The sequence below is a fragment of the Parasteatoda tepidariorum genome, chromosome 2 (assembly GCF_982258835.1).
Source record: "Parasteatoda tepidariorum strain Cologne lab strain chromosome 2, Ptep-v5.0, whole genome shotgun sequence".
Taxonomy (NCBI): Eukaryota; Metazoa; Arthropoda; class Arachnida; order Araneae; family Theridiidae; genus Parasteatoda; species Parasteatoda tepidariorum.
The window spans coordinates 91,656,444-91,681,191 of record NC_141756.1 but is presented as its reverse complement, the minus strand read 5'-3'; the positions used below and the strand labels follow the sequence as shown (position 1 = coordinate 91,681,191).

General features: G+C 27.3%; 1 protein-coding gene across 2 annotated transcripts in view; it reads left to right on the top strand.

The window, feature by feature from the left end:
* LOC107438770 (dystroglycan 1) overlaps window positions 1-24,748 on the top strand; it is a 54,164-nt gene that overhangs the window by 4,847 nt on the left and 24,569 nt on the right. The window contains exon 1 of one of the 2 annotated variants that reach the window (XM_071177831.2): window positions 19,996-20,176. The exons of the other annotated variant lie outside the window; for it this stretch is intronic. The gene's annotated coding sequence lies outside the window, so the exon portion shown is untranslated. Of the gene's footprint in view, window positions 1-19,995; window positions 20,177-24,748 lie in introns of those variants that run through there. 2 annotated transcript variants of the gene reach the window in all.

The window sequence follows — 24,748 nt, the reverse complement described above, 5'->3', positions numbered from 1 at the left end:
GTAACGTAATCTCAGCAGAATTCATTTTTCGTGTACAAACAAAAAGGTTTGATTGATATCAAGTTGACAGTAACTGTTTCTGAAGAAGAATTCGATAAAGTTTCTGTGTTTGTAAATATACTGATGGAATTCTTTGCCAACACAACAAAAGTTGAGGTAACAATGACGTTTCTGTGAAACGAAGCTGGTGGTTAGACAGACTTGAAGTGAAGGTTTTAAATTTACACTTGAAATTCGCATTCAACAGAAAAGGCATGCTACGTGCAGCGTTTAGTAGTATCTGCATAATCATAGACATAGTCTGCATAATCATGGACAGAGTCTGCGTAATCTACATCCCGATGATCTGGAAATGAACTCTTACAGTGTTTTTTAAATCTCTCAAATGCAACGAAGTGAAAGAGAATATTAAAAAATCTGTCGGAGTGAAGGAGACGGGACAGTAAAATACATCGTCAAAATCGTCAACGTATTACACTGTAAGAAATACCAAATCAAACTACGGTATGAAAAGTACCATTACTTTGGCTGCATCATCTGTACCGTCAAATATTATACCCTAGTTTTTACAGTAAAATTCATTTAATTAGAGTGATTCAATGATTTTACAGTAGTTATTACTGTAAAAACTACAGATATCTGATTTTCTTTTTCTCTGAGGATGCCGGTACTTTTTACTGTACTTTGATAGGGAATTTTTTACGGTATAGAAAATAAGCATGGATATGAAAAAAGAGAGATTGAAGATTTGGGACAAAAGACATCATTAAAAGAGGAACTGAAATGAACCATACGGTACAGCATGATTTCCTCAGAGTTCCATGCAAAAAAATATGTTGAAAAAGTAGTAGTCTCTAAAATCAACAAAGAAATTAATTTTGTAGAAGAAGGTGGATCTCGCGTTAGAATAATCGAAGCTGTGTGTAGATAATTAACTAACAAGCAATGGACCAACAACAGTCAGAAAGAACCTTTTCATCGAGTTCCGCCACTAAAATTCGATTACGACTAGGAGATGACTCATTGGATTCGTCATATTGGTTTACGTTATTATTTGTTTACCATTAAAGAAATAATTGTAATTGCAATACATTTTAAGAAAATAATTTTTATAAGTCTCTTGATATTAAAATCTTTACTAAATATTAATATGTCATATTATTTACAAGCTCTCTGTTCTTCCATACTTCTCTCTCCTGTCAGTTTATTTTAAATATAATTCGATTATATTAGTTGAAAAGTTTAAAATATAATATTAATTGAGAAATAATTCTAAGATTACCTGACTAAAACTTCATTGCTTTACAAAATATACACACGTAAGATCATTCTTCATTGATTTTAAAATATACACACGGAAGATAACAGTCGACATGTTTCAAGCGTTTAAATAGGCGTCCATTTTCAGGACATAATAGACGTAAATGTGAAGAAACAAAAGCGATTTAAAATAAAAAACGTAAAGTCGCGAAGAAAAAATGGAAAAATAAAGGTGAGAAAACCAAACTAGTAAAACCACAGTAGCCGAGAAAGAAAAAGAGATAAAAAACAGAACAAAAAAAACGATAGTGGCCGAGAGGGTCTAATCAGGGTAAGATGCATTTCCACGGGCCATGGAGAGATAGGGAAGAATACCGTTAATAAGGAAGAAGAATGCCGTTAATAAGGGAATGAGCATTCATATGATTAAAACAGGAGTCCAGGGCATCAAGATGAGTTGATGTGACTGGGTATTTATGCCCATGATTCCAACAATGAGTAGCAATTGATGATTTATCAAATTCTCGATAATGGACACGTTTATCTCGTTTCTTACGTCTAAATTTAATAATAACAATATCAATTTAAAATTTTTATTTAAGTCTTTATTTAATAATTCTATTATATTAAATGAAAACATAATTTTAATTGGAAATATCATTCTGCTAAACTAACTCTTTGTCTGAATCGAATGCTTAGTTGAGACTTGTTAATATTGCGGGATTGTGGGATCCCACGGTATTAGTAAATCTTAATCCTGAAATCCCGTAAAGCAGTGCGGGGTTGCATTCTCTTGCTTTCAATATAAGTGACTAGCAACGATTTCGGACTTTTATTTGTTTGCAAAACGTGTAATTGGTTTAGGTTGTTTTTGTTATATTTGAATATAAACCAACGCTAAATCTAGATTAATACAAGCAATTATATTAATCTAGATTTTTGTCAAACTCTTAAATCAAAGGTATTATTACGAAAGTCAATCACAGATTTGCTAATTTTACAAGTTTTCAAAAATCGATTAAATTGTCATTAATCAATAAATCTCCTAAAATACAATTTTTTTATTTAAAATACCAAACTTTTCTTGTTTAAAAACGTTTTTTTTTTGTCGTACCATAAAAATCTGATACGAGTCAACTGAACTAAAGGAGTAAATCTAAAAATATAAAATATTTTATGAGAACAAATTAGTCTTAAAAACACTTTTACAAGGAGAGAAAGCGTTTTTAAGATTGATCTGACAGCAGTTGAGGTCAAAGTTCAAAAGAATTAAGTTATTATCTTTTCAGTCTGACATCTAGGTAGATAGTCTCTCTTAAGCAAGCAAGCTGTTAAAATTTTTCTTGTGATTTTAGATGAAATATAAATGCAAAATTCCAAGTGAAAGAAAAATTTAATTCCAATGGCACGATTTCCGAGTAGTCTATAGCCACGATTTTGTATTCGACAGCTGTTTAAAACTTATATTTTACAAAATATGGTATGTTATGACAGAAAAATCTAATGTTTTTACTTCTTTGCAAAGATTATTTTACCTAGAGCTATAATTAACAATCAAAATATCTACTCTCTAATTTTTAAGGAAATAAAACTTTTCATCTATAAAAGAGCATTAACATAACAGACGCTAAACACATGTGGATGAAGGCTCTGCCATCATAGAGCCAGCCGTTTCGTTGGGCTATCTCTGTTATTTTGTAGTGATTGACTGACTGCAATTGCTATTTATTGATTATTTAGTATACTTTATAATAAGTAAAAATCGCCATTTCGCCTTTGAGTTTATTCAAGTTCGAACAAATTTCCTGCAAAAGAAAACACTGCCTTAGTAGTTATTATCAATGTAAATAAATCATGGATATCACAGAGACGTTCATAGTATTTTAGTTTTTACTAAAAAAAAATTTAAAACTGTGTTTCATCAGCACTATGCAGATACTTCGTTATAACCGAGTTCAAGGGACATATTATATACCGACTGCTAGTTGCCTTCCATGAGCTAGCCTATATTGTTATTAGTAGTTGTCCAACCAAAAGAGGCATATTGAGGCTAATATTTTCAAAGTTTCTCGAGCTGCACAATAAAATGCTATTATATCTGATTTACTAAAACGTGTTAAGAATAATTAAGTCGATAACTAAATAATGATCTCGTTTATTTCTTCTATTTGGACAATGCAAATCTTAATGCCTTTCAAGGTATTTTCTGTGAATGGTATTGATTTTTAATCTGCATTTTATTCTTGGAAATCATGCTCATAATATACTGAGAAAAAAAGTATGATCAAATCTACCAGAATATGGTAACATTTACCTCTTTTCTGGCAGTATGGGAATACCATTAAGCTCGCTAATTTTTTCCAATGCTTAGTGAACGATTTCGGTAAAATTAACAATGAAATATAGATTTATAATATGGGATAAAATTTAGCAAAAGTGGTAAAATTTGGTAATTTTATCATGATATCTTAGAGCATGGCATAAAAACTATTTATTCGGTTAAATTTATTTTTCAGTTTTGTATTTTTTACTGAATGTGCAATCATACAAAAATTTTTTTGGAAAAGCAGAATTTTTGGTAAACCATTATCATATGAACGGAAAATTACCAAATTAATGGTTTAAATATTGCGTATTTTGGCTTTTATTACCAAAATTATGAGTTTATTACTAGAAATGTCATTTTCATAAATTACGGTAGTCTTAGGAGAAATTATAATAAAATTTTGTAAAAGGATTTTTTTTTTAAATTGCACAGAAGCAAATTTTTTAAAGAAATTTTACTATTGTGTATGCTAGAAAGCGGATTTATAAATTAGTAAATATTTTAAAATTGCTAAAAGAAAAAGATATCCTTATATTATTAAAGTGATAATAAACTATTAAATCTACAGTTTACAATATTATTTGAGAGAGAAAATAAGTAATATCATGTTTAAAATAAAACTTTATTAAATTTGTTTTAAGTAGTATATTATAAAATCTGATTTTCCAAATTTAATAATACAATGGAAGCTTATTTTATTTTTTTAAACGAATAGTTTTAAATTTTATAAATAAAAAAATCTTAAGTAGATTGAAAACTATTAAAACTTTTCTGAAAGGCACTTTTTATCTTACTTAAAAAAAAATCTTCTTAATTTTATGTTTTTTATAACCTTTCAACTAGTTTCATTAAATTTTTGTTATGAAATTTGTTTTTAAAATTCCTTCATAACAAAATAATAATGATTTTTTAATACAATATAAAAGTTTCTCATTATAAATTTTGTATTTGAGTTTCAAATAAGGATTGCTTATAGATCACGTTAATGAGAATTATATCATTTCCTGTTACCAAATATATTTTCCATCTACAATTATCAGATAAATATTTTTGAAAAAAAATGATCCTAAATGAAATTAGTGATTTTAATACAAATCTAACCTACTATGATTTTGCGTGATTTTTTAAACGGACTCGTATATTATACAATGTGCGCACAGCTCCGAAAGCAAATTTTTGTTAAATATTTAATTATAAAGCAAAACCCATGTTTGATACCATGAGTAGAAATAAATAAAACTATAAGAAAATTTTCTTTCTAAATCTTTTCAACCGTAAATAAGATAGTAAGGAATTTAATTCATCTTGCAACTTTTTAAACTTTCTTTTTTAATACCAAATCATATAGCATAAATCCACAAAACGTAATTAAATATTCACGCTTATCCCTTTTTTTTTGTCTGCTTTTATAATAATAAAGTAACTACCTCTTGAATTTTAAATTATTTAGTTATTTGTTGCAATAGTTAAGAGTTTTAAACAAGTAGATTTAAATCGTAATAATTAAAATAGCATAGTTAAAATTAAATTATTTTGTCTATTCAAAGAACTTTCATTATCAAATGGCATTTTTTGCATTTAAATTTAATATAAAAAGGCGATAAAGATAACAGTTAATTTTAAAACATAATTATTTAAAATAATGCAATATCTACATTAATAAAATTTAAAAACATTTATAATATAGATTTATACGCAAAAGTTTTTCTTCAAATATTATACAATAAATATTTCTTTTAATACATTTCTCCTTTTTATTATCTCAAAATATTAATATTTCATGAACCTCTCTCTATTTTTCTAGAATAAAAATAATATATGTATAGTTTTTTATCCGTCTGCACACCTGGCTGGCAGATGGTCTAGACAAGAAAGAAAAAGATAACAAAAGAACTATGAGTTAATATAAATGTCGATAAAAAGTTCGATTTTTTTGTTATACAGTGCCCGCCGCTAATAAAATCACTGGATAATAAAATCAGCCGCTTTATAAAATCAAATCGGCAAGAACCGAATCGTTACAATATTAATGCATGTTAAAAGCATCCTTTAATAAAATCAATGCCGCCGCTTTTTAAAATCAAAATTTTGACTACATAATAAATCAAACGTGCAATATTTCAGCTTCTTTTGTTCTTATTAATAAAATTTTATTTTTTCGAAGTTTAAAGATTTTTTTAGAAGAAGCAACAGTTACTCACAATCCTGTGAAGCTGGCGTGGCTAGCATTTTCCTGCGATATTCATAGTGTAAGAGTTAAGGAAAAGTGTGGGTGGTAAGCGGCGAGTTCATAGAAATCAATCAAGTCAATTCCTTGACTTGAATGAAGTTTGGAGAAACCTATCTCACTCAACAGGGGGTCGAATTCTTATCTTACTTTTTATTGAATGAACCATAGAAGGGAGAGAAGTTTCTTTTGTTATCTATCTTAACAGAGAATATGAATGGATTTCCAAAAACGGTGCGCATGTTCCGTAGCTATGGACGATAAACTGCAAACATCAGGAGAAAAATCTGATTTTGAAATTGTTACAAACATCAAAAATTGCAAAGTTATTTTCAATCAAGAAATGGAGGAATCAGACTCAGAAGATGAAATGAACTCATCAGTGCCATCTTCAATGGAAGTCAGAAAAGCACTTAATGTAGTGCTGCAAGCTTTAGAACAAAGAGGAGGAAATATCGAAAACTATAAAAACTTCTATAAACTCTCAAATGATGTTGAAAAGTTAATTTTAAATACTGAAACTCAAGCAACCATTGATCGGTTATTTGCAAAAATTTTGTAAATTTAATCTTATGTAGGGTTTTACTTTATTAAAATAATTAAATTAGTTAAAATAAAACATTAATGTTGTCATTATTTCAGCTTTTAAAGTGTGTGCATTTAGAATACAAAACATTTTATTTTTTTTTCCAAATGTTGAATCGCCTCTTAATAAAATCAGCCGCTTAATAAAATCAAAAGAGCATAAAACGAAAGTGATTTTAATAAACGGCGGGCACTGTACTTAAAATAGCAATTTTTTATTTCAGTATCTTGAAGTATATTATTTCCAGCTCAAAAAATAAATTTCTCCAAGGATATTGTAGTTTAATTTATCATTGATTGAATATTTTATGTAGTTGCCATTTTAGCCGTTTTGCCATTTTAGTTTCTCATCTACTTAGATTTTTTTTTTTCAATGATACAGAATGAGTTTTTGTCATTAATGTAACATTTGTCTCTGTCGTTAAAATAAAATTATCTTTGTTTTTTTTTGTTGCCTAAAATGAGTACTGCAAAGAAAAATTGTCTTTTCAAAAAGGTTTACTATTTACCATTTTACCGAAGAAATCAACGATCAGTTTTATTGTTTGCCTCATATGAGGGATACAAAAAGAGCAAATTTCTTATCTTTCTAAAACGATTTATTCTTTATTACTTTAATAAGGAAATCTGTAATTTAAATCAAATAAATAAAATTTGTTTTGTTCTTTTGCCTGGAATGATTGCTACAAAAAAAGCAAATGTTTTTTTTTTTTAAGAAAATATATATTTTCTTTCTAAAACGATTTACTATTTCGTTTTAATGAAGAAATCTGTAATTTAAATCAAATGAATCAAATTTGTTTTGTTTTTTGCCTAAGAAAAGATTTCCTTTCTTTCTAAAACGATTTAATATTTATTTTTTTAATAAAGAAATCTTTAATTTAAATCAAATAAATAAAATCAGCTTTGTTTTTACCTGAAATGAATGCTGCAAAAAAGAGCAAATTTTTATAAGAAAAAATTTCGTCTTTCCAAAACGGTTTATTATTTATTTTCTATCAAAGAAATCGATGATTGAATTGGCGCATCAAAGGATGATTAATTGTAACCTTAAATGAAAATTTTCTTTTTTGGTTCATAATTATACAAACTTAATATCTATAACATTATTATATACAACATTATTATATATAACATTATTATATATAACATTATGTATAACTTATAACATTAATATTTATAACTCAAATATCTCTAACATTACTTCCCATAATGTTTAATTATCAAATAAATGGAAAGAAACCCTATTTTTAATATTCATTTGATAAATCAAAACAAAAATAATAATTTTTAATTTATTTTTTTAATCTCTGTAAAATTTATTAATAGTTGCATAATTTCTGTACCCTTCTGTTCTATTAAGCCAAGTTCGAATTTTTTTCTTAACATTCTCTCTATGCTATGCGTATGTTTGATTTATAAACTAATTTTATTGTAAGAATAGATGTATTTATGCTTTTTAAGTTAATGATTCTTACTTTATTTTGCATCATAAAAATAACTTTATTGACACTCATGTGTGTTTTGTAATTGTATAGTATTACTGAATAACAAAAATGGCGGCAACTACTTTGCACAACAAGTAGTGTAAAATGATATTCTTTGTGTTTCACTACATCAGGAATTATCCTCGGTTCTTGGTGTAGCGAGACACCACTTTGCATTGTTAAAATTTTTATTCTAAAATTATGGTAAAATAACTGACAGCTGTCTGTCCATCCGATTAACCGCAAAGTTTACAGTAAAGAACATTTTTTTCCTTTACGGTTTTGAAACCATTCACCAAAAGTATGGTTTTAAAACCATGAATGCAGAACTATACGGCTTTTTAACCATTTACAACTAACATGTTTCAAAAAAGTTTTAAAAAAATATGATTATTTAACTAGACAGACTAACTCGGTTTTTCGTAAGGTAATGGGCATTGGAGAGTGCCGGACACTATAAATTCTTCATGTGTTGAAGGGAATAGGGGTGGTGTCAACACTGGGACTCGAACTCCAGTCCTGTCGGTCATGAGATTGACAGATGAGCCCTCTCGGCTATGTACATAGTATCTTCTTTAGGTGGTTCTAGTTGGTGCAATAAAATTCTGGTTGTTTAACTGTATTACGTGATAGCAGTTAATAAACAGTTTTTCTCAAACTCAACAGTTTGATTACCATTTTATTTATGGTTATTTGAGTGTTTTGATTAAATATGGTAAAATAACCATTCAATAAATTGTTATTTAACTATTTTTTCCGAGAAATTTCTAACAGCGTGGTGTAATGTAATAGTCCAGTTTTGGTGTTAAGACAGATTAAGTTTTTTACAGTTTATTTTTTACGCCTTGCACTTATTTAAAACACAATCTTCTGTATAGTCTTACTGATATCTATCAAACAAAGAGTAAACACAATTCTTGGTTTAAATTTTGAAATTCTACTTTATAAAAATCTTGTAAAGCACTAAAAAGAAGGAAAAAAATATATTTCTAATCTGATATAAATGTTATGGAAAAGAAATAAACGGAGAAATATTTTAAAACCTCTGCATTGATATTCTAAAAATAGTAATCAATTAAATGAGTAAAATATGACAAAGGGTGTGGTACTTTGAAAAGTTTTTCCATGAATCTAATTTTTTTCCATTGACATTTATTCTTTAAGTTATATATTTTTCATGCGTCGACGAACTATTTGAGATCTTTTCTGATTGCAGAGTAACTAAAAATAGTACATTTATAATATAATAAAAATTGAAAAAATTCATTTAGAATTTAAAAACAATTTTCTTGGTCGATTTTGTGAAACAACTATAATTTTAAAATTTACTTTTAAACTTTACATTATTTTATTAAGGAAGGGGATTATTTGCAATTTCTAAATTCAAGCTAATCTAATGAGAGAAAGTTGGGCACTAGCAACTTATCACATGGCTGTGTCTAATCTCGTGGTTGAATTTGGCATGTTAATGTTAAAGCTTTAAGGCTTTGGTATATTATCCCGTTGAATCAAATTTTGATATTATTTAATTAGACTGCAAGAGACGTTACGCGAGTGTGTCAAATCTAATTATCTAATTGGCTGACACACGCGTGACGTCCCTTGCAAGTATCTAATTGTCAAGTTTGAAAAATTGGAATGACGTTACAAACTTATAGCTTGAATGATGTTTCAATTTTATAGCAAACATTTTACAGACTTGCATTCTTATATTAGCATTGACAATTAGAGAAATCATATCTATTTTTAGAATTTGGTGTCCTCTCATCAACGTTAAGACAAAAAATAAGTCACTAGAAAATAATGGTTCAGAACACAAATACTCGAAGAACAATGAAGTGGAAGTAAAGTACTTGTAAAGTAAAAGAGTTTTTCGTTTGGAAACCCATATTTTTAATTATATCGATGTATAAGGCTACTTTTATTCGACTTTTAAATTCTTTCAATTCTCTATGAAACATTTAAAAGTAATTCTAAGTCTAAATGCATAACAATATATCTTATTTTAAGAGCTTTCTATCTTAGTTAACAGAAGAATTTAAATATTATGCCAGTAAAATTTGATTTAATAATATGTGATAAAATTTGGTAAAAATGGTAAAAGTCATGATACTTTAGAGCAGGGATGGGCGAACTACGGCCCGCGGGCCAACTGTGGCCCGCCGGAAGGTTTTATCCGCCCCGCGGATAGAATTTTAATTTGCCGATCAGTGGCAAATATAAACAATATACATCCATTTTCTTGTCAACTATTTAAAATTATTTCTGTTTTTCCTTTTTTAACAAAGTACCGATGACCTTTTTACCTTCTCTATTTTTGTTCTACAAAACATAAATTGATGGAAATAATTAGCACAAACAGCTTTAATTGGTAAAATGTTGAAAGCAGAAGTTCTTCATAGAATAGCCTTAGATTGGCTCGAACTAGGGTTTGTCTTTCTCGAGGAATCTAATATAGGTAAATTGTACTTCACATTTAATAGACTGCGCATTTTAAGATCCAACGAGTGGACAATCTAACAATAATCTGAAGCAGTTGTTTCTAAATATGCCAAAGTTTTACGAATCATTACCAAAAGCCAGTGTCCTAAAATTAATATTTCATGCCCAGAAAATCAGCGCTATGTTTGCTTAATCTTATACATGTGAACAGGAGTTTTCAACTATGAACCTTAGAAAAAATCATTTCAGAAGTAGACTAACAGAAAAGCATTTAGCCTTGTTCCTTAAAATAAGCACATCTCACTTCGAACCTTAATATAAGGAACTTTTAAAAATGAAATCCGAATTTTATTCATTTCACTAAATATTTAAATTAAAACTTGTATATTGCTTTTTTTTAAATTTTGATGGTTTTATTTGGCCCACCAAAAAATTTTTTCTCGATTTTTGGCCCTCGACCAAAAAAGTTTGCCCATCCCTGCTTTAGAGCATGGCATAAAACCACGTATTTGGTTAAATTTGCTTTTCAGTTTTGTATTTTTTAATAGATGTATGATAATAGAACTATGATTTTAAAAATCTGTATTTTCGGTAAACCGTTGCCATATCAACGAAAGAAATTACCAAATGAATGGTTTAAATACCACATATTACAGTTTTATGAACCAATTTTTTTTTTCTTTTTTGCCAGAAATTCTATTACCTTACAGTACGGTAATTTTAGCATAATTTACTTCTCTGTACTTTATGCCTAGTTTTCCAGTCAATAAATAAAGACAAATCCAGCATATAAACAGATGGAAAAAATTATTATTATAAAATTACTATTAATAATTCCTAGTTTGAATTAATCTTTACCTCTTTTTCTCGTAAAATCGAAGAGATTTTGTAAGAGTCTCCAATTTCATGAACACGCAATTTCTATCGGCGCAAAAGTCTTTCTTTTATAATCGTAAGAGAACTCCGATTTTGCTCGCTAACTCCCGAAAATTCTAACCCTGCTCCTTTCGAGCAAGTTTCCTTTCTCCAAAGTTTTATTTAATACCCCAATTTTTATGCCTTGATGTTTTTTAAATTGTATTTTAATTACAGTAAGGGCTACGCCCTCTGCTAATCAATCCTCGCTAATTCTCGGAGCTTTGCAATTTTATTTCCCCAAATAAATTAGAAATTTAAACGAAGTAAGACTCGTTGCTCATAATTTCATTTGTGTTTTTTAAATAAGATAAGAGAAAATGCATTTTTGTAAACAGGTCGAATGACCAAGCAAATTTGCCGAGTAATGAAAATCTTTGGGAGGTCCAAGCGACCTCCCGTGACCTCCTATCCCGTTTTTTATGTTTGTCGTATGTGAATCTGTTCACGTAAATTATTGTTTTTCTGAAATAACGAATAGAAAATAATTAACTATTAAAGAACGTTAAATAAACTCCTTTTTATAATAATGTGAGTTGAAAGCCAGCAAGCATCATAGATGTTATCATTAAAATCTTTGAACAGAACAGAATAACAGAATAAAAACAGAATAACCAACAGTTTATTTTTATCATTGGCTAGTTCTAAACTTATGAGAAAATTCCATTCTAACATCTTTCCCAAATTACTTTTATCATCGGGGGCTAGAATCGTCCCTTTTACCCATTGTTTAAATTTCAGGACTCATAAGCGATTCTGAAGTTACAAGACGCACCCAATCTCTTCATTTCATAATTATAGATAAATAAATATAGATGAAACGAACTAAAATTGAATAAGAAAATAGTAAATAAGAAGTATTTTCCTACTAAATAATATCATATCAGGGATAGAAGGAAACCATATGAGAAAAAATATTATGTAAGTAGGAACTTTAATTACGTCACACTAGAACTGCACATTGGGCTATTGGCGACTGTCTGGGAAGTATCCCTAACTATGATCCGAAGCCAAAAATATTAGGAATGCTAGATCTAAACCAAATGGATAAAATTTTTTAAATATTCCCCATCGTTGAATTTTACTTTTAATATTCTCCAAGAATGTAATGAATAATTATCTAAAAAATTTAAATTGTTTAAATGCTAAAAAAAAAGAATAATTTTTATTTAAATGCGGAAATAAATAAAGAGCAACCTTCGACAACATACATACTTCGAGGAATAAAAGGGTGTTAGAACAAAGAACCTTTTATCGCATGAATTCTAAAGAAAATACTCTATATGTTTCATGACCTTATCTTTCTTTAATCTTGAAACGTTTAAAGAAAAATTTATCGAGCGCAATTATCTCAAAAGTTTAAGCATTAATGAGTCATGCATAGTAATTAATGTCATAAAAATGTATTTTGCGGGCATAATAAAAAGCTTGTAATTATTTTGACCTTGCCACACATTTTTCAAGAAAAATATCGTATATCATTTTGTCGGGTATGAAGCATTCAATGTTCTCATGTAACTAACTTTAAAGCATAATTAGGAAAACGCAACATTTACTCAACATATTTAAAATGATTGTGAAAGAAATATTAATTTAGTGCTTATGAAGATAAAATAAATCACTTCAAAAAAGTTACTTATTTCTTGTTCTATCCATATGTAAAATATCCTAAAGAGCTGTATTTTTTGGGTGACCAACTTTGTGAGACTATGCGGCAGTATCTTAAAGGACGAGGGCAGATGCTGCCTATAAATCGAGTACTATGCACACTTACGCTGAATAAATTGCACAAGAAAAGAAGGGCTGCAAAACAGTTCACTTTCTGCATCTTTAGCCCCATTTCGGAAAATTTTAAAGCGAATTGAAAATTTTGGCTCACAGTTATAAAATTCTTTTACCCGAAAATAATACAATGTAAAAAAATAATTTTTAATATTTTTTTAAATTATTTTTCATTGTTTTAATTAAGGATCGAAAAATATTAAATAGTATGGTATACAGATTTTCTCACTATTTTAAATTATTTAATTTTAAATGACAAAAAAACAAAATTTGAGCGAAATCGATTTAATAGCTTCCGAGACACAATTTCAAAAAAGCCATATTTTTAAATTGTACTTTTAAAAAACTACTGGTTTAATTTTGTAAAAATTTTGTATTTTTTCAATCAAAAATCAAAGAAATGTTATACCGAACAGTTCAAAATTTTTTTGATCCTTATTAAATAAAATGATGAAAAATATTAAATTTTAAAGTTTTAATATTTTTTGTTACATTTTTTTAATATTTTTTTTATATTTTTTGTTTATTATTTTTTTATATTTTTTGTTTATTATTTTTTTATATTTTTTTATTAAATAATTGTTAAAATATATTTTTACATGAAAATATATTTGGATAAATTAATTTTACAACTGCGTGCAAAAGTTTTCAATTCGCTTAAAAATTTCCCGAGATATGGCGAAATAGATAAAAAAGGGAAATTAACATTGAGAGCCCAACAGATATTTTATCGATTGCAGCTAGCCCTTCCTCCCTCATTTTGATAGTCAACAACCTAAATCCACCAGAAAACAAATGTTTATTCAAAGAAAGTACAATTTTGCGCCTGATTCAGTAACTTGATTATTAGCTAGCACAAATTAATTAGTATACTTGTGATCGCCCTTCTGAACCATTATGATCCCTGACTTTGTGAAAATCAGATAATTAAAAAAAAGGTATTCAGAGTGATATCTTTTTTTTTTTTATTTAACGAACTGTACTGATTGTAGCGGCAGCAGGTTTAGTTCAAGTTACGTCTAAGAATTTGAAAGAGACTAAATGCAATTAAAATTTAATTTTCAAAAATTAGAAATAATTTAAGGAAGGAAAAATGCCGTCATATTTACTTCTAATGACTTATTTCTTTTTAATTCGTTTGGAAATGCTTTTCGACAAATGCATGCTGTATGAAGCGTTAGTTATATGAGCAGTCGACATTTTAATGTAACTACTTTTAATGACAGAAATATAATCAAGTACATATAAAGTTGATTTGAAATTTAATTTCATCAAAGGAATTTAAAAATTTAGTTTGAATAATTAATTTTTATTTCGTTTCAAAGATAAGTTAAAGGGCGTTGCTCTTAAAAGATGTCTAATAAATTGATTTAATTATCAAATTAATAAACCTATGATAGCAAAATATTTTTAAACAAATTACCACATTTTAAATTATTATGTTATCTTTATTATTAAGAATATTTTTTTTTTTTTAGTTACGACCTAATACTTTTTTCAATAAAGGAATATTTCTAAAATTTATAAAAGACTGTACATACTTGATTCAAACATTTTTTACTTTTGGAAATAAATTACTTCACTGGGATACATTTTGAGAGTAACTTTTTCCTTTTGAATATTCACCAATACATGCTCTTGTGATTAAAATTATTTCTCTCTTTAGAGAGTATAGAAATAAAGAATGTCACTTTCTTTCATCAGATGCGAAGATAAAAGTCATTAATCTCTTTTATCCTAAAGCTTTTCGACATTCTTTTCAAAATAAGTGCATTTTCTGTTTACTTCTGTGAGAACTTTCATTCTATTTCATGTAAAATTATTCGCAAAACTTTTTGATTCTAATATTAACTTAAGTAGACTTAAGTAAAACATTGATTCTTTCTTTTTTATTGATGCATTAGGAGGTAAAGTCCCCTGTCCACTTACGCTCACAAACCCCGATGATTAATTTGCAATAATTGTTGTTTTTTGGCATAGAGCAGTTTTTTGCGAAAGTTGAAATTATTCACTTAAAATATGTTTACTAAAAATAATTCTGTTTGATTACGCTTGTACCCTAACTTCTTACGTCCAAATATTTATTTTATGATTCGATTAAGATTTAGCAGTGAACATCAGTAACTCTTCTAAGTAATAATTTTTTTAAAATAATATTTAAAATTAAAAGTGTATTGTTACAAAATGGTAGTTCTTGCACTTATCAATTATTACAGGAGGCAAAATTTCCACTCACCAACTCGCCATTGGTCACTGAATCTTTAGACTAGCAAGTAGGTTTGTCTTATAAAATGTTGTGCTTCCGATAATCCAACAAACTTTTCCCAGAGCTGTGAACTTTGCATTGACAAATATTAAAAATGAAGAGCAATATTTTCAGACTTTAAGAGGGAGATTCACTAAATATGCAAAGCTGTGCATCGCAGAAAGACTGCAATCAATGTCAACATGTGGGTTAACATCTCTGCATATTTTCGTCGCCTTGTGTTCAGTTGACTATCCAAAGAAAGAATTCTTGAATTTGTTATTGAGAACATGGAAAACACTTGTATTTAAATCCCACTTTCTTTAATGAAACAAGTGGATTGCTTCACTAACATAGCATCCTAGATGAGTTTAACAGTGAATATTGTTGCAGAAATTACCGAATGTACTTCAGATTATAACATTAATTGTTTTATTCTGCCAGAGTAATCATAACCTCCTGTGGGAGATGCTTCAGCTGTTGCGATAGACTGAAGACAGCTTATAGAAACTCTGTGTAGATTGAGATTACTTCAAATTTATATGAATCGATCCAATAGAGTTAGAAGCTGGGCCTGAATTTGGCATATGGTATTTTAGTGCCGAAAGGCAGTGGTATAGAAATATGAAGAATTGAAATTATGGAACTATTTCTAATGTCTAAATTTTCTGGTTTTTTTCGCTTTATTTTCATTTTAATGACTATTAACGATATGTGGACAATATTGGAAACATTGAAAACTTTTTTTGAAACTAATATCAGTGTTTTTTAGAATCCAGCAAACGTGTTTCAAATTTACCTTTTCTACATTCTTTTATGGTTTTGGTTACTAAAACGCTTTCTATTCCAAATCTGTAACATTTTGAAATTTATTTATACTCTCGTGAAAATAGCATCGACCAAAAATTTTAGCCAGGCTAGTACTTTAGAATTTAAATTCCATGCCCTGATTAATATTTAGTATCGTCTACGTCTATGCCAACCTATATTCAATTTTTGAATATTATTTTAAGGAACTCTAATTTTCTTAATCCATATTATACTGTTAAATTTTATGCAAAACTATTGCGCTTCTAATTTTATACCATCACAGTCCCTATAAAACATCGATTGCTTGTTATTTTGTACATCAGTAAAAAAATTAACAATCAAAGCTTTGTATTAGAGTCTTAGTAAAATGAGTACTAATTGTTTATCAGAACTAGAATAGTAGTTCTGATAAACAATTAGTACTTTTTGCACTTCATATTAATATATTTAATAGTCTATGTCGACTTATATCCGATTTTTTTAACCTAATTTTATTAACTCGTGATCTGTTTCACCGTAATACGCAGTTAAATTATTGGTGAAACTGCTTCGATTTTGATATTAAACTATGTGGACTCTAATATAAAAGTGTGTTGTTTATTTTACATCAATGTTGAAAAATAGCATTTAAGTTTAATAAGATAAAATTTACTGTTGTTGTAGCTCAAAAAGCTCTTGCCTAAAGCGAATTAAAATAGGAAACAAATTTTTTGTTTCATTTATACAAGTACTTAGTCTTGCCTAATTCGGGTGTGGGAATTTCAAATCTGAAACTAGCTTTGGTTCTAAAGCTAAAGATTTTTTTAAATGACATATTTGGCCTCTTTTTGTCGAAATGTACAAGTTTAAAAACACTATACATAGCAGGAAGTAGCGTAAATGTTGCGACTAACTACTAGGGAAGATAGGGCACATCATCAGTACTAAAACTGTATGTGAACACATGCCTGGAAATGTCCTCATGCAAGGTTAAATTCACTTCCCTATTATAACCTGTTCAGAAGGGCACGAAGAAAAAATTCATAATAGGGCAGCGCCTCTAGCGACGTATGACGACATTTCCGGGCATTGATTTCTATGCAACTTTAATCCTGATGAGGTGTCCTAACTCCTCTAGAAGTTTATCGTAACATTTATGCGAATTTATTTATTAAATAAACAGTTATTCATCAAACTTAATAAATTATTAATATTGTATTAGTTTCAAATATTACCAAACATCGCATTCAAATAGACCCAGAAGTAGCTGTTTTATTGTAATTACGCAATTTGGTGGTTACCTTGACATGCCAAATCAAGTTAGCCACCGATTAAAAAAATTACTAGAAGACATAAAATTGGCAAAAGAAAATAGGTTCGATAAATAAAAGTATCTTTTCAAATGCGCATGACCAGCCAGTCCACAAGGAATAACATCCGTAGCGGCGCATGATGAGATTTCCGGTCATGGATTGCTATACCATTTTCAATCCTTATGATATCCCTCACCTCCCCTTTAAATAGTAAATAATTTAATCAATTTAATTTAGTAAATAAATTCAGAAATACCGTATAGAACTTAGTATTATTTTTGAAATAAATTTTTGTAGCATAAAATTAATATTTATATTTTATAAATTTTTTACGTATTTAGTTCGTTTTTCTTTCTTTTCTTTTGCTCATTATTTGTTCATCCGTGTACTTAAAATAAGTCAATTTCTTAACTATCTTAAATGTTTTTTTTTTCCTTTTTTTTAATTTTGACTTATAATAAAAGCATTATATCGTTCAATACAAATACCTACTAAAGCGTGAATGCTGTAAATACAAAGGTGTCTCTTATACGATATTTCTATTTGAGAAACAGCACTTAATTTGAATCAGAGTAGAATATGTTTGTAATGTCAGGATTGCGTGAGAGACCCCTTCCAGTACAGAATGATTTTTATCACGGAAAGCTTGATATTTAATGAGGAATGTACAGGATTGCTGGATTTTTCACTTAGGCTTTAAATTTCTTAACCCTACTTTAAATATTTTAGAACCAGGTTATTTGTTTCTAAAAATATCATATAAAAATACTAACTAAGTTTTTAACGTAACAAAATCCGTAATTTCTTATAATAAAACAAAATTCATATTGTAAGGATTTTTAGTACATACTAGACTGCAAAACTATTAAATTCATGTCATAAGATTAATCCAGGTTATTTGTTTCTAAAAATATCATATTAAAATTCCAACTAAGAATTTAACGTAACAAAATCCGTAATTTCTTATATTAAAACAAAATTCATACTGTAAGAATTTTTAGTACATTTAGTAAGACTGCAAAACTATTAAATTCATATTATAAGATTAATCACTTCATGTTAAAAGGTATTATAATATAAGATTATCATAACATTATCAAATGTATATCATAAGATAATTATTATTATCCTAAGATTATTAAGTTCATATCATAAGTTTAAGAAATTCGAATTTTATAATATTAATGAGATTATTTAAGTTTCTTTCAAAAGATTGTAAGGTTCATGTAATAAAATATTTAAGTTCATATTATCAAGTTCATGTAATATGATTTTATTTGGTTTATATCATAAAATTAATAAATTCTTATAGTAAGATTACTGTGTTCAAAAATTTTATATCGTAAAATTTTTAAGTTAATGGCGTAAGACTAACTTCATATTATATTTTTAAATTCATGAAATAATGTAATAATATTTTATGGTATGACATTAATTCATTATTATATAATTACCCGTATCATATTACATTCCTGTTTCTATGTTTCTAAGTTTATATCATAAAGGTTACAGATTTCAGACTTATCATCAGCTCATATAATAATTGATTACTAATTTAATAAATATGACGAAATTACTTTTGCTTAGTATTATGTTAGAAAAGTAAATATGTGTTATATAAAAAATTAAATAATGAATCTATAGTTTTATAAAATATGTTGATTATATTAAAATTTGATTAGAAACAACCGAAAAAATACTCCTTTTACTCAAAATAAAAACCTACTAACAAGTTCAATTATTGTTCATTTGTTAAAATTAATAGTATAATTCACGTTTGCAATTCATATTTACGAAGATAAAACTTTTTATTTGTAAAAAAATCACAATATGATGATCGTAATTTTCTAAAATACGGAGATAACTTTGAAAATTTATTAACTGAAACAACATGATAAAATTGCTATTTTAGAATAATGAAAAAATGTTTAATATCACAACCATTGTTCATTTAATGAAAATAATAATTTAAATCATGTTTACAGAGTTAGTAAGAAAAAGAATTATATTTGTTCCATATAAAACTATTAAATAATGAATATATAATCTTCTAAAATAAGTTGATATCTTTGAAAATTTAAAAAGAAAAAAATACTCAATTAACTGAAGGTAAAAAAATCTTTTTTACAAATTCAAAAATAGTGCATTCAATAAAAATAATCGCATGACTTCATGTTTACTTTTCATATTTATTAAGATAAAACTAAATATATAAAAACGAACGTTTCATTCAGAAAAAAAAAAAGAATTGTTCACAAATTCAGTTATTTACTTCTAACTAATTTAGTTCAATAAACATAGGACGTGGGTGTTGGTGACTAAAATTGCTTTTTAAAAAAAATTCAATTTGCTCTGAACACAAAGACCTCATAATTGGTCATTCATAACAATGACATCATACGTTCACTCTAAAAGGAATCGCCTCAACTTTATCGGTGACGGTTATAGCTATTTCTTTGCTAATGGAATCGATGATTGCGTCTTCTGACTCTCAATACAACAATTGATGGATGAATCAGCGAAAAATATGCTCTTCTTTTTCTTCCGGTGCAAACGATTTGGAAGCTTTTTTCCGCAAATCTGGCATCTTTCCGGAAATATAGTCATCTTCAATTAAAAGAGCTGACTGAATTGTGTAAGTTAATATTTCTTAACAGCTTTTCTCTCTTTAACGATTGTTTGAAAAAAGCCTTTTACTTAATTTTAAATTCTTTTCTTTCGATGGTTTGCATTTGATGGTAAAAATAAGTTCTTTTCGATAAATAACTGTAAATAAACTGGACAAATGGAAAAAAATGATGAAAGGTAAGGTTTTAAAAAACTTTTTTTGATGGTGTAAAATTAAATATAATTTCGCTTAAAACTGCAGTTTTCTTCCACCCTAATTATAAAGAATATTATTTTAAAATACTTTGGTGTGCTTTTCATTAATTTAGCAAAAAAGAATTAGTTTTCAAATGCACTTCATATTTTTTTCATTAAAGAAAGTTGAGATAATTGTTTTCATTGAAAAGGACTGAAAACAATGCAAGCAATATAGAGAAAATATAATGTAAAAAACTCAAAATTTATTTTGTGCTAAATTATTTTTATTCGTTTTGTTACTCCTAAGTAAAACAAATCAGTTTAATTTCTCTTTAAATCAATTCAGTTTTATTTCTCTCAAAACGAAAAACAAAACGGTTTTATTCCTTTTAGATAAACCAAGCTACAGTTATTCATGGTTTGAAATAGTTATTACTTTTATATGTTTGATGTTCGATTTGGAGATTTTAATTTCTTAATTTGCTGAAATAATTTGAGACAAATTATTCACGTTTAGTTTGTAGCTATATTTTTATAAAAACCATATTCGCTTATTCAAGATAATCTTATAATTTTTACAGAAGATTTATTTATGGCTCTCTTTTATGATACTGAAATGATAACTACAAAAGATCATTTATTTTGTAAGTACTTTCCTTAGTGGTAAAATTCATAAAAGCAGCTTTTTAACTAAACTCATGAATAGTCATTATTTTTATATAATTGTATTAAAAGAAAAGTAAAAATTTGACTGTTTGATGCTACATGAATAACTTTAAATACTTACTAAATTTAAATTGCAGAATAATATTATTGTAAATTAGATTTATAAAATATAAACTAATACATGTTCTAAATATGTAGTGGTAAATAAATTTAATGCTTTTTATCAGAAGAAACCAGAATACTACATACACAAAAAATGTTTCAATAAAATTCTAACTAAAGATTGGCATTAATAATTAATTATACTCTTTTTTCTATGGATGTTCAAAATGTTCAGTTATCTTTATGTAATTAGAAATAGACAAAATGCATGATTAAGTCAAACATTGTTTATTAACCTACGTATACAAAAGTCAAAATATTGACTATTTTAATACATAATTAATAATGTAATAAATTAAAAAATTCAATTATATACTTCTAAATTTGTGTATCAAAATCTATAACTTTAAATATAAATTTAATTCAAATTAAAATTAATTTTTAGGTCTTCGAAGAGAATAAAATGTAATAATTTTAATTTAACAATGCACAGTTTTCTTTCAATTTATGTCACTGATATTCACTGAATAAATAGCAGAAATAAATAATTATTCAAATCTCCGAATTAAAACTACATAGTAAATTCTTAAATAAACAATAAGAAGTGGATTTTGCATTTTTATTACGATCATACCTTAATCTTAACTGTAAAAATAACTAAGACGCAAAGATCGCAATGCGTTCTTTTAATTTAATAGATTTCTTTTCTGTAATATTGAATTTAAAATAAAATTAAACTCCACTAATTTATTCATATTGCAAAATCAATGGATATTTTAATCGCAAAGAATAACACTTCAGCAATTTAAATAATAGATTAACCTATATTAAATGTAATAAAGATTGTTGTAATTTATTTATAGAAAATTTTGTGTAATGCAATAAATTAGGTTGAATTTAAATATTATCTCTCAACCTTGCAAATCATATTTTTAAAATGAAAATGAAATTAAATTTCGTTCATGATTATAAAACATTAATCTTCCTTTTGATTTAAATAGGTTGACTAACTAAGCCATGTATTGTTTATAAGAAGTGATAAATGCTTAATATAAACTTTTGAATTTAATAGTCATGAAAAATTAATAGTTTGAAAATTGAAACATTTATTTATTTAAGTTTTAAGTTTTTTAGTAAGCTTTTCAAATTAATAAATTTCTGTTTTTTGATATATTACATATTTTTCTTCATGTTGCTATCTCTACTTTGTTCGTCACAAGTGTCTTTTATGTTAAATAATATAAGTGATCTAGGAGACAGTGTCTTCTATATTAAATAGTATATAACACAAGTGGTCTAGGAGACAGTTTAGAACAAGAGCAAGCCCAAACTCCTATTTTTTAGAAATAAAAGAATTCGTTTATTTGTTATTATATTCTATCAAATTAAAATATTAATATTTATCTATTTTCATACATGAATTTCACCTAAACTGATGCATTTTTATAAACTCTGACAACTTTCGTACTCTCAAGTCATGCCAGCTCCCCGCCGTGTCCTTTCTTTAAGCCACATCTTTCAACTCGACGTTGGAGCTGAAGCATCTTCCTACAAAATCGAGAACTTGATTTCAAATTAGGATATAAGTTATAGTTACTGGTTGCGAAACATACACTATAGAATTGGTGTGTGGTGATGTTCCATTAAAAATGTTGCCGGAGAGAGACCTCAGGCGATGAAATGGAAGATTAAGTTTGATGCTTTCTCAGGGTCATAGTGGAGAGTTTGTATAACAGGGAGATTTAAAAAATTCTTAAAGCTTCTACAAACACTTAACGACCGAAGTGGCGATGATGTAGAAAAATGCTTATTCTTTAAATTATTATAGCAAGTATATGGATTTTTGAAGTTCAAAAAAAGATGGAGACCTTACTTTTAGGATTACTTTTGAAAGGTGAGTTAAACTTTTTATTTTCTGACTGGTCATGTCGGTGAGTTGGTGAGACAAGGGCATAAAAAAACTTCCAATGCGTCTACGAATAAGCGTCAACCACAGCTGTTATATCATGTAGAAAAATGAAAAAAATTCTTACCTTTTAAATTATTACAAAAAGAAACCGATTCAAGTATTGAAAATAAAACTTACGAAATTTCTTTTTGGATTACTCTTGTAGATTGTTCAGGACTAATTAGACTTCTTTTTTTAATTCATAAGAAAAAAGAAATGCTAATTTTAGATATATAATGTCAAATAAAAATACCTAAAAAACTTTTTTATGAAATACGGCATTAACAGCATGACTGTTTGAGAAAAGTGGATTTTTTAAAAGATGTAAACTATTTATTTTGCATTTTTCACGTAACAGAATAAATGTATGAAAATTAGATTTAAAACATATTATTCTCAAAGCTAAGCAAAGATAGATTAAAAAGAAGAAAAAAACGTAATTCAAACTGGTTTATATTTTAGTATCATGCCTGTATAATATAAATAAATGTATAGGAAAGCCCCTTAAAGAATCCATGTAAACATTACGCAAATGAATTTTTAAATTTGTATTGCTTTTAAGAGCGCATTGTTTATTATTTAATGAGATGCCTGGAGTATATTTTTGTTTACGAATATTTAACTCAAAAATTTGTTGTTTTTTTTTTAAAAAAAAATCGGAAAGGATTCCATCCTAGAAAGGATCTCCTATCCTATAATAACTCTAAAAAATCAAATTTGTTAATTTTCGATTTTTAAAATTTTATATTAACCAAATAAATTCTTAGTCAGACCTCGGTGTGGAAAAGTTAAAGGCAAAATAAAGTTTAAAAATGCGATTTGTAGAAAATGATTAAAATTTATTTGTATTGAAAAAAATATTAATATAAGTAAATGCATAATTTCCCGATTTCCAATCGCATTTTTCATTGATAGCTGACAAAACAATAGAATAAATATTAAAAATAATTAGCACGTGAATGAAGAAAAGTGCATAAAATTAAGAATAGCGACCTTTTCTTTATTACAATTATTATTATTTTAAAGTTATTCAAATATGTATGGTTTCCTTTACATGCTGTCATTTAAATATTTGTCATTTAAATATAAATTCGAGACAATAGAACTAAATAGAACTAATATTGGCTTTTTCTATTAAACGAAAATAGAATTTGAAAAAGTTTTTTTTATTCCAATTGCTTAATATACTCTGCTTCTTTCTTACAAATTAATCAAAAACCCAACTATTTTCTTTAAAAGAAAAGATAAAAATTCTTGGAACAAATAAATTCATCATTCGGGACATTTATGTATCCCCGGTGACATAAATTCTACATCTTATTACGAGTAAATATTAATTAACCAAAGCTTTTGCAACGAAATACAAGCGTAAAGATTCATTTGCATATAAATCAAAGTTACGTTTGCAAAAGAAAACAGAAAAATCGATTTTGGAGCTATCGATACCGTCTGCAAATCTGATTTTACCACCGTGGACGGAATCCTGGATTCCTGCAAGGAGCAGACGATCGAAATGGCTATTCTAATATAACCCCCTCTTTAGGGTTATTCGTCCCTGGATATGTCCGGGGTCTCACTCAAGGTAACTTGACAGTTTCCTGGGGCCCAACACAATTTTTTTTTATGTTAGTTAATCCCCTCGCTCCTAGAAGAATTATTATTATGCAATTTTTATTAATATTTTTTTTTAACTTGTCTTAAGTAAAATTCAAAAAAAAAAAATAATATTTTTGCCCAGGCTCAATTTATTTTAAAAAAGAAAATGCTTTCTAATAAATACTAGGGCAAGAACAATAAACAGGATGATTAAGTGCATTTACTATAACTATAAAATTATGTAGTTTTTAAAATGTGTC